The sequence below is a fragment of the Lipotes vexillifer genome, unplaced genomic scaffold (assembly GCF_000442215.2).
Source record: "Lipotes vexillifer unplaced genomic scaffold, Lipotes_vexillifer_v1.1 scaffold251, whole genome shotgun sequence".
NCBI lineage: Eukaryota > Metazoa > Chordata > Mammalia > Artiodactyla > Lipotidae > Lipotes > Lipotes vexillifer.
Window position 1 is genome coordinate 2,072,772 of NW_006770868.1, and position 10,482 is coordinate 2,083,253.

Genomic DNA, 10,482 nt, shown 5'->3' on the forward strand with positions numbered 1-10,482 from the left:
GGCCGGCTGGAGCCAGCTCACATCTGGAGGCCAGCACAGGCCTGGGGCAGCCGGCGCGGCTGACAGTGGCGCCACCCCGAGCCACACGCCCGGCACTGGGTAAACAGCCCCGCGCCCACCCAGCAGCTCACCTTTCGCCCACAAGGCTGCCTTTCTTCTCGGACCCAGGACGAGGCCACCATGAACATTCCTCCCGGCACAGGGCAGAATGGGCCGCTGACCTCGAGGCTGGGCCGAAATCTGAATCCAGGTACCAGGCGATGGAGGCGGGGCGAGGGGTGTGGTCCTCACAGAGCTCCGATCCAGCTTCAGCGCCAGCGGTGCTCCGTGTGGCTTTGCGGGGGGGGGCGGGGGGGGGGGGGTGGCGTGGGAAAGCACCTACTATGTGCAGGGCACTGAGCTCATTGCAGGCTCACTGCTGCCATGGGAGGGGAAACAGGTGGCTGAGAGTGTGTGCACTGGAGCTAGAAGACCTGGGTTCAAATCCCACCTCCAGCTGTGTGACCTTGGGCAAGGCACCCAACCTCTCTGAGCCTGTTTTGTCCTCGGTAAAATGGAAATTATAATAGTCCCTCCCTCAGCAGGTTATGGGAATATTAAAGAAGTTACCCTGGGAATTCCCTAGTGGTCCAGTGGTTAGGACTCTGCGCTTCCATTGCAGGGGGCCCAGGTTCGATCCCTGGTCGGGGAACTAAGATCCTGCACGCTGCATGGCACGGCCAAAAAATTAAATTAAATTTTATAAAAAGGAAGTTACCCTCAGTCAATTGCTCAGAAGAGTGCCTGGCTTATAAATGCTTGATACTATGACTTCTCAGTCACTCATTCAACAAAGCTGAACTCAGGGTGTTCTGTGCTGGGTACGAGGGTTAAGATGGTGAAAAATGGGGAATTCAGACCTCACTCAAGGAGCTGCATCCCTGCTCAGCTGACGAGGCTACCGCCCAGCCACGCAAGGAACATCCAGGGCCAGCCTGGGCTCCAGGCCAGGGCTCCGCACTCCTTTCCCTAGGGATTACAACCCATTACCTGCCTGGGGGCAGCAGGCCGGGGTCCTCACCTCATGTGCCAAGAAGTTGGTGAGTGGGGGCAGGAAGCAGCCACATTACCTGACTTCAGACCAGGTGAAGCGTCTCCAGTCACACCAAGTTCTGCATTTTCCTGGCGGCAAGGCCTTCACCGTGTCCTGTTGCCTCCATGACGGGGCAGGAACAACAGCACAGGTACCTTCTGACCCTCCGTGCCCTCATCTGCCAGAGGGGCGATAGCATAGGTACCAGTCATGGCGTGGCGCTAGGGAGGCTCTGTGAGTGACGCCACGGGAAGGCCACAAAGCCTGGCACAAAGGAAGAGGTCTGAGTGGAAGCCAGGGTGGCTTCCTAGAGGAGGCCACCGTGCTCCCGGGGGCGGGGGGGGGGCGGGGGAGGAGAAGCAGGAATCAAAGGAGGCCCAGGGAGACAGAAAGACAGACAGAACTGAGCACCTGCAACGTACACAGCCTGCACTGCCCAGAAGTTCACGAGAGCCAGGTCACTGTTCCAGCAGTCGGCAAGGTCTGTTCTCTAGCCATCCTCATTTCACAGATGAAGAAACTGAGGCCCAGAAAGCAAAACTAACTTATTCCCTCAGGGACTAAAAGCCAGAGTAGAATTTGAACCCAAGAGGCCGTAATGCCTCCCTCCCTCCTGCTCTCCTTCCTCCCTTCCTTCCTTGGGTCTTTACTGCGCCCCCAACTGTGTGCTGGATTCACAGACACAAGCAAACCCAGGGTCAACCCTCAGGAGCCCCTGCCTCACACCTCTGTCAACCACCAACCTGGAACCGTCCCTTGCCCCTTCTGGGCCTCGGTTTCTCTCCTCCGAGCAATGGGTTCAACCGCTACAGCCCCTTCTGGCCCAGCATCCTGACTCAGGGCAGCGGGGATGAACGGCAGCCAGGGCCGGCTGGCGGGGGCCTCCCTGCCCCAACCAGGCAGGCTGGGGGTCCTCCACCTGCTGCCACCCCCCAGTCCCCCGTGAACCTGCTCGCCAGGCTGGAGCCAGCCGCCATCTGGAGAGACGGGCTGTTTATGGAGCCAGGCGGCGGCGGCCCTGGCCCTGACCCCGCCAATCTGGAAGCGATTAGCGGCCCAGGCTGGGGAGTATTCGGAGTTCCAGTCAGTGGGTCGGGAGCGCCCCCCCCAACCCCACACCCTGCACTACCCAGAGCCAAGGCCGCTCTGGGGGTCTCCGAGGAGCCCCCTTTCTTGCAGGGCACTCCAGCTCGGACCTGCTCCAGGGCCTAGAGCTCTGAAAACCAGCAGCGGGGAGGCTGGGCCACACACAGGCCAGGATGCGGGGGTGGATGGAGAGGGTGGGCGGGGGGGAGAGCTGGGACCTTCCTGGAGGAAACCTCGCGCAGAATTGCTTTCTGGCATGTTTGGTTTTGAATATATATACAAGTGCACAGAGGAAACACACACACAGCTCAAACAGCACAGAGGCTGTAAAATGCATAGAGTGCAAAGTCAGTGTCCCTCCCCTCCTCCCCTCAGGTCCCCGCTCCCCAACCAGACAAATTGAATGTTTTCAGTGTCTGGGAGCTCCTTCTGAGGTGGTGTGAGCGTCTACACACACATCTATCTAGTCATTCTTCTTGCCTTTTCCTGCAGCCGGCAGCCCACTTTACATTCTGTCCTGCCACTTCTCCCTTGGATTAATCCATATTTCTACCACTACTGCTGCTAATAATCATAATGTTAATATGATTGCTGATTAATAATGGCAGCAGGGCTTCCCTGGTGGCGCAGTGGTTAAGAATCCGCCTGCCAGTGCAGGGGACACGGGTTTGAGCCCTGATCCGGGAAGATCCCACATGCCGCGGAGCAACTAAGCCTGTGTGCCACAACTACTGAGCCTGAGCTCTAGAGCCCGCGAGCCACAACTACTGAAACCCGTGTGCCTGGAGCCCGTGCTCTGCAACAAGAGAAGCCACCGCATTGCGAAGCCCATGCACCGCAATGAAGAGTAGCCCCTGCTCGCTGCAACTAGAGAAAGCCTACATGCAGCAACGAAGACCCAACACAGCCAAAATATAAAGAAAGAAAAATTAAAGAAAAAAACTAATGGCAGCAAAGGTTTCTAGAGGACTTATTATGTGCTGGGCACAGTTCCAGGTGCTTTACATGGATTAATTAATGAATCATAAGAGTGAAGTGCTCCTATTGGGAAGTTCTATCACTCTCATCATCCCCATTTTGTAGATGGGGAAACTGAGGCACAGAACGGCCAGGCACCTGCCCAGTGACACACAGCAGTGACTGGCATAGCTGGGATTCAGGACCAGGCAGTCGGGCTCCCAGGTCTGTGCTCTGAAACTCTTCACCATCCAGCCTCTCCCGAGGCTCCAAAATAGTTTGCTGTCTGGATGGATCTGGTGGTTTTGACGAGGCCTTGGGTGATGCACCACTGGGTTGTTTCCATCTTGGGCTGGTGTTAAATGTGCCATGAACACCCTCGTGTGAGGTCATGCCACATGGAACTGGGGGGAGGTCCATTCTCAGAAGGGTCTGGCTAGTCACAGGGGTGAGCAGTGCAAGGGCGGAGGACCGCTGCCCAACTGTCTTCTGTGGCAGACGGAGGTGATGCTGACGCCTGATCCAGTTCCCTGGAAGAAGGGAGAAAGCCTCATCTGCCACATCCTGGGCCTGTTTCCAGGGAAACCCAGGCCCTGCCCGGCACATCCAGGGTTCCTTGGTCTGCATGAAGCCTGCTCTCCTGTTCTCCTCTGATGGGAGGACAGGACTCCAGGCTCCCTTCCAGTCTTCCCACCTCCAGCCTCACCCCTCCAGTCCCAGCTCCATGCTGCAGCTGGAGCAAACCTTGCAAAACCTAAATCAAGTCAGGCCTCTTCCAGCTCAACCCCCATCACCCTCCCTTTCCCTCCCCTCCATCCAGGCCAAGCCACAAGTAGGTCCCCAAAGTGCCATGCCCACTCACCCGCAGGCTTTTGCACAGGCTGGTCCCTGCCCCTGGAACACCCTCCTCACCCTTCATCTGGCTAACTTTCTCCTCAGCCTTCTGGTCTGAGCTCACAGCCTTCCCCAAACCCCCAGACTGAGGTAGGCAGGGCCTCCCCTGATCCCTGCTGCCCGGGCCCCTGTGAATCTTAGCCTGAATCACACTGTTGTCTGATGGCTGTCTCTCCTGACAGAATATCAGCTCCAGGAAGACAGAGATTTTTACATGTTTTATTCGTTTCGGTATCCCCAGAGCCTAGAGCAGAGACTGGAGCACAGTAGGTGCTCAAAAAATTTGTTGAAAGTGTGAAGTTATGAGTGGGGAGCAGTCTGTCAGCAGAATGCCTGTCCTGGAGTGAGTGGGGTCCAGGCCTAGCCCTGAGGGGAGAGGGAGGGGAGTACAGCTGGGAGAGGAGGAAATAAAGAAGGGTTTATAAAGCACCTACACTACTCAGGCACTTTCTCATTCCTTGGGCCTGCAAGACCCATCATACAGATGAGGAGACAGCCCCCTTCATTCGCTCCACAAACCCATCCTTCAGTCTCCAAACCCTCGGCTGTCACCCTCTGCAGGGTGACAGCAGAGAACAAGCCAGGCACAGGCTCTGGTTTTTCCAAGCTGGTGGGAAAGGCAAACCCAACAGGAAGTGCAACAAAATGAACCAGAATTGGTGCCTGGGCACCTGAGCGACGCCACTCCAGACTCAGCCGCTGATGTGAACCCTGGCACCACCCGAAGTGACCTTGACACAAGTGATGGCTCTCTGGCCCCTCTTCTGGGTGTTCAATGACAATAATGATCATAGCCAGCACTTACGTGGCGCTTACTGTGTGCCAGGCCCTCATCTGAGCACTTCACGCTGATGGTTTGTTTATTCTCACCAGTCCTCCGAGGGAGGGACTGTTAGCATTCCCATCTTACACGTGAGGAAACCAAGGCCCAGAGAGGTTAAGACTTGCCCAGGGACACACAGAGGTAGGCCCAGGAAGGTAACATTGTGAAGTCACACACAGGGTCACAGATGTCAAATTCAGGATGAAGCTACCTTTGGAGGGAGGGTGGGGTCTCCCACGGTCTCTGCATGTTTCATTTCTCTCTTGGAAGTGGGAATGTGGCTGCTCATGCATCATTTCTGGACTTTTTTTTGCAAGCAATCCGCAACAGCACATAGCCACACAGCCACATTACGTAGAGTGACTAACAGTGGACACAGGGCTGACCTTTGACCCAGCTCTGTCTGACTCGGGGCTGAAACCAGCCTGGGTGAGGGGGCCCCTCCCGGCCCCCCTCAGCCTCTGGGCCCTCCAGGCTCTCAGTGACGCAGCTGTGGTGGCGTTTGGCAACCCGAGCTGCCCGCAGTTACGACAGCCCCAGCATCTGCCAGCCGGGGCGGGGTGGGGGGAGCACCAAGCCTACCCCTGCCTCTGCCAGCTCGGTTGAGCCCTCCTCCCAGCAGCCCCTCTCCTGGCTCCACCTTTCCTCAGAGTCTTCACCAGCTGATATCACAACTGCTGACAGTGACCAGAAAGTCAGCGAGTGCCTTGAGGGCAGGACACCTGTCTGTGCTGTCACCACTCTCTCCCCAGAACCAGCGTACAGCTTGGCACTCAATAAGTGCTTGCTGAAAAAACAAATGCAAAACTGGATAAATGAATTGCAACCCCTCCCTCCCTTTCTTCTTTCCTTCCTTCCTGCCTTCTTTCCACAGATAGTTATTGAGCACCTACTATGTGCCAGGCTCTGTACAAGGCACTGGGAGACACAATGGTGAATGGAATAGGCAGAGATCTCTGTCCTTGAGGAGCTCACGTTCTAAAGAGGATGCTGGGACTTCCCTGGTGGTCCAGTGGTTAAGACTCCGCACTTCCAAGGCAGGGGGTGCCGGTTCGATCCCTGGTTGGGGAACTAAAATCCCACATGCTGCGCGGCGTGGCCAAAAAACAAGAAAAAAAATTTAAAAATATATAGAGGATGCTAGTCACCAACGCAGTCATCCTGCAAACAAAGTGCAGAACTGCAGCTGGAGAAGGCGCAGGGGGATGAAGCTCTGGGTGCTGTAGGCACCTGTAGCAAGTGGCTGGACCTCTGGGCCAGTGGGAGTGTCTCCTGGTGGAGGTGTGACCCTGCAGCGGCTGATTGGGCGACGCAAAGTTTGCATCTCCTCAGGAAGCTCAGCGAGGACAGCCGCGGGAGTGAGTGGTACACACGTTATACAAGAGGAAACCCTGGGGCGCTGACCCTGCCCTCCCATCCCGGAAGGGTCTCTGAGGAAGTGACGCCCTGAACACAGAGCCGGATCCGTGGCGACCTCGAAGAATCTTCCCTTCCCGGCAGAGGCACCAGCCATGCAAAGGCAGGAAGGCTGCCACACCCCTAGGAAGCTGGAGGCTTTGCACGGGATGCCCCCCTCTGGCCTGGCTTTCTCCTTTTGTGGAAAGGGAACAGTCGCCTGCCCACCCCCACAAGCAGGGATGCTGGTAGGTTCTCTGGGAGCCCTTTATGCGCTGGGCAAGGCACTTGATCTAAATCCTACAGGGTGAGTTGTTTTCTCCCAGTCTTCCCCGCTAAGCTGTGAGCCCTGTGGGAGAGGGCCCAGTACAGCCTGCACACAGTAGGTGCTCAGGGTGTGTCTGTGGATTAAATGAGCCAGTGAGTCTCAGATTCCTCATCTGCGTGATGGGGTGATGCTGGTGTGGCCAGGGGGAAGGAATGAACTTCACTTTACAGCTTGTATTGTTTCCTCTCCCCAGTTCCTGGTGGTGGGTCAGGCCTCTGTGGACCCCCTCGCGTCCTGGAAGATGATCGTGTCTGCGAGCTTGGGGAGACGGAGAAGAGAGTGTAGACTGAACAGCTCTCCAACTCCAGACTTTGAGGCAGGATCCTGAGGTACTTAGAAGGAAATGACAAGCAGCCTCATTTACAATTGAAGGAAACTGAGGTACAACAACAAAATAATAAAATCTAATGCTTACTGAACTCTTACTCCAAGCCAGGCACAGTGCTAAGCCCTTTGACCCAAGTTCTTTCATTTAATCCCCCCAACGATCATCATTGTCGGAAGCTAATACCATGACCCCTATTTTACAAGTGTGGAAATGAAGACTCGGGAGTTAAGTCAAGACCATGCCTCCTGTTAATGGGGGATCTGGGATGAGCATGCAGATCTGGCTTCAGAACCCAGAATCATAAACCTGGCACTTCCTGAGGGGAGGTGGGGGTAGGAGGGAAGGGATGCGGGACACCTGAGAGAGCCAGAACATAAGCCCTTGTCTGGGGGCTAAGGGCAGTGGAATAAATAATTGCAAGAGTGAGGGGCCCAGGGTCAGTTCCATGTTCTTCCTACCCTGGATGGCCCAGGGCAGTTTGGAGAACCCCAATTCTAGCCCACCCCAGCAACCTAGAATTTACTCTGCTTTGTTCATTCATTTATTCATTCATTCCATCATTCAGTCAACAGAAAACAAAATACAGGATGACACAGACCAAATATATCCCTGTAAACAATAAATGTAAATGGATTGAATGGGTCTATTAAAAAACAAAGACTCTTATATTAGATCAAAAATCAAAATCTATTCATTTATTCATGGGCCAAATATTTATTAAATGCCTAAAAGACTCAAGGTCCTGTTTTAGATTCTAATGATAGAATGTAAAAATAAAATTTCTGTTAAAGAAGGAAAAACACTGGGAAAAGGAGATCCAGGGAGAGAGATCTGAAGGTGCAAAAACTGTGAGGCTGCAATGAGTTTGGAGGATGGAGGAGCCGAAAAGGGGCTGGTGTGGTTGGAGAAGAGCACTAGTGAGCAAGCGTGGTGGGGTGAGGCAGGCAAGACCTGCCAGGTCAGCTCCGGAGAGCAGAGGCAGCACCAAGGGGGGCTGAGATGCAGAGGAGCCGGCTCCTGCTTACCTACAGCTCTGGTGCAGCGACCGCTCCTCACTCTTCCAGCAACCCCAGCTGGGACTCTTGACCCTTCCCCAACTGAATGCAGCCAAGATGACCTTGCCCAGCCTCCTCCCAGGGAAGAAGACTTACCATGAATTGAAGGCCTACTGGGTGCCAGGCTCTGCCATGGGTGGTTTACGTGCTTAATTAGCTCATTAAGTCCTGCCATCAGGTTAGTTTTCTCCCATTCTGCAGAAGAAAAAACTAAGCCTCAGAGAGGTAGAGTGACCTGCCTGAAGCCACACAGCCAGACAATGGCAGGCCTGAAGTTTGAACTTGGAGTATCCAACACTATGGTGTGCCTTCTTGGCACTGCATAGCTGCCTCCCAGGAAATGGCAGTGGAGAGGTCTCAGCTGGCTGTGTCCTCACGTGGGTCCCCTGACCTCTACGACTTCAATTCTCCATCTGGGAACCCGCATGCCAGGTCAGTGTCGAGACCTGGATGACTCCCTCCCTCCGGGACGTGGAGTTCAAACGTGCTGAGCTGGCACTTCTGATTCCACCCCCACAATGACTCCATTTGACAGAGGAGGAAACTGAGGCTCAGAGGGGGAAGTGATTCTGCAGGGTCACGGCCTTGGGACTCCCGAGGGCCTGGGACTTTTGCTGAGTCTGTTCATTGGATGTTAAGAATGAGGACCCCCCAAGGATGCAGAGACTTTGGGATGGGGTGGAGGGACAGGAACAAGGATACACAGGCAATAAGGGAGAGCAGGCCTGGAACCCAGGACACCAGCTCCCAGCCTCTGCCCCTCACTGCATCCTGGGGAAGGCGGGGGCCTGGCCCCTGGGTCCGGATTATTTCCTGAGAACGGGGAGGGGCCACGGGAAGTCTCCCCGCATCACCCCACTCAGGTCCTGCCCAAACAGGAAATGCCAGGCAGTCCCCCCACACCCCAGGGCCGTGGGAAAGCTTTGCCTGGGATCCAGTGCTTCCAGCTCTGGCCCAGCCTCACTGGGGATCTAGACCCTAACAGGGCCTGCGTGACCTTGGACAAGGTCCTTCCCCTCTCGGGGCCTCAGTCTCCCGCTCTGTAGTCACAGAACTCTGCCACCTCCCGGCTGTATGACCTCAGGCAGGTGTCTGTGCCCTTCTGAAGCCCAGCTCCCTCTCCTGTAAAGTAGGGGACAGTACACACAGAGTGTGTTCCACCCACAGAGCCATTATCACCCCAGGCAAGGGTGTGACAGGGGAGGCCTTTGGAAAGATCCCTATGGCCCTCTGGGAAAGACGAGGAACTTCCTTGGACTCAGGACCACACCAGGTACCTCTCTGCACTTTACTTTCCCAATGTATAGAAGAGGCAGAGCCATGGCACGGGCTGAATCACAGGGATTGAATGCCAGGAAGGGGGGGGGGCAGGGGGAGGGGGCGGTTTCAGGCCTCAGGGGAAGGTGGAATGAGACAGATTCAGGAGAGATGCAGATGCCGGATTTGGGAAGCCTGGAGAATGCGGCCTCCTGATTATTTACTGCTCTTTCGCAGTGAGAAAAGGCAGCCAGAATAGTGGAGGATGGGATGGGGGACAGGGTTGGACCCCGCTTCTTGGGGACTTGCAGGGCTCTAATAGGCGGCAGGGGTGAAGGCGGCTCTGTTGCGCCTCCTGGTCCTCCCAGGCAGGAAGCAGGCGCTCCCTGCTGCCAGGCCTTGGATGGGTAGTTCCCAGAGCCTCCTTCTCAGCAAACCATGACTCCATGGAGTCAGTTGAGGCTGGCAGCTCAGAGAGGCACAGCAACTTACCCTAGGTCACACAGTACAGTTGCCACCACTTCTTCAGACCCTCCCTAGACAAAGCGGGAGTCCCAACTATGAACAGGAATGAAGACCCCTGCCAGTTCCATGCTGGGGGGCAGCCTGAGCCCCAGACCCTGAAGAGACTTAGGGAAACTAAGGCACCAGAGAGGTCCTCTGGCTCTGAGGCACCAGATGTGCAGTGGGCTTCTGTATTTGGGCCTCTCCACCTTCCAGTGCCAGGTATGTCCTGGGGCAGAAGAACCTGGGAAACGGGCTCAAGCTCTCTCATACCATCTTACAACCAGTGCCAAATTACAGCACTTCTCAGAAGCTGGCTTCTTTGTTGTAAAGTACAGTAGAAGGTGTGGTAAAGATGAGAGATACCAGATATGAAGTGTGCCCAGAGCATAGCTCAGTAAACTGGTGCTATGGTAGCTATTATTGTTAGAGAGCTGTTACTTAATCCCCCTGAGCCTCAGTTTCCTCATCTGTAAAATGGGTTTAATAGTCCCTACTACAGAGTCCCACTGAGGATTCCAAGAGTTATCCCATGTAAAGCACTTACCATGTGCCTGGCTCTTTTCTTCCACTTCTATGCCAACATCCCAGTGCCTGACACATAGTACGAGCCCAATATGTCTTAGCTGTATTATTATTATTTACTGTTATTATCACCCTGACTCCAGCTGTCTGAGATCTTGGGCAACTCACCAACTTCCTGCCTTGCTCAACTTCACTTTCCTCCTTCATAAAATCAAAATACAATAGCGCCTGCCTCCCAGAGCTGGACAAGGATGCATT

The 10,482-nt window shown here is 55.0% G+C and overlaps 1 non-coding gene across 1 annotated transcript; it reads left to right on the plus strand.

Annotated features, from left to right (window-relative positions):
* Nucleotides 1-618: 618 nt before the first annotated feature.
* Nucleotides 619-691, plus strand: TRNAG-UCC (transfer RNA glycine (anticodon UCC)). The gene has a single exon. It is a non-coding gene; the product is annotated as a tRNA-Gly (tRNA).
* Nucleotides 692-10,482: the final 9,791 nt, after the last annotated feature.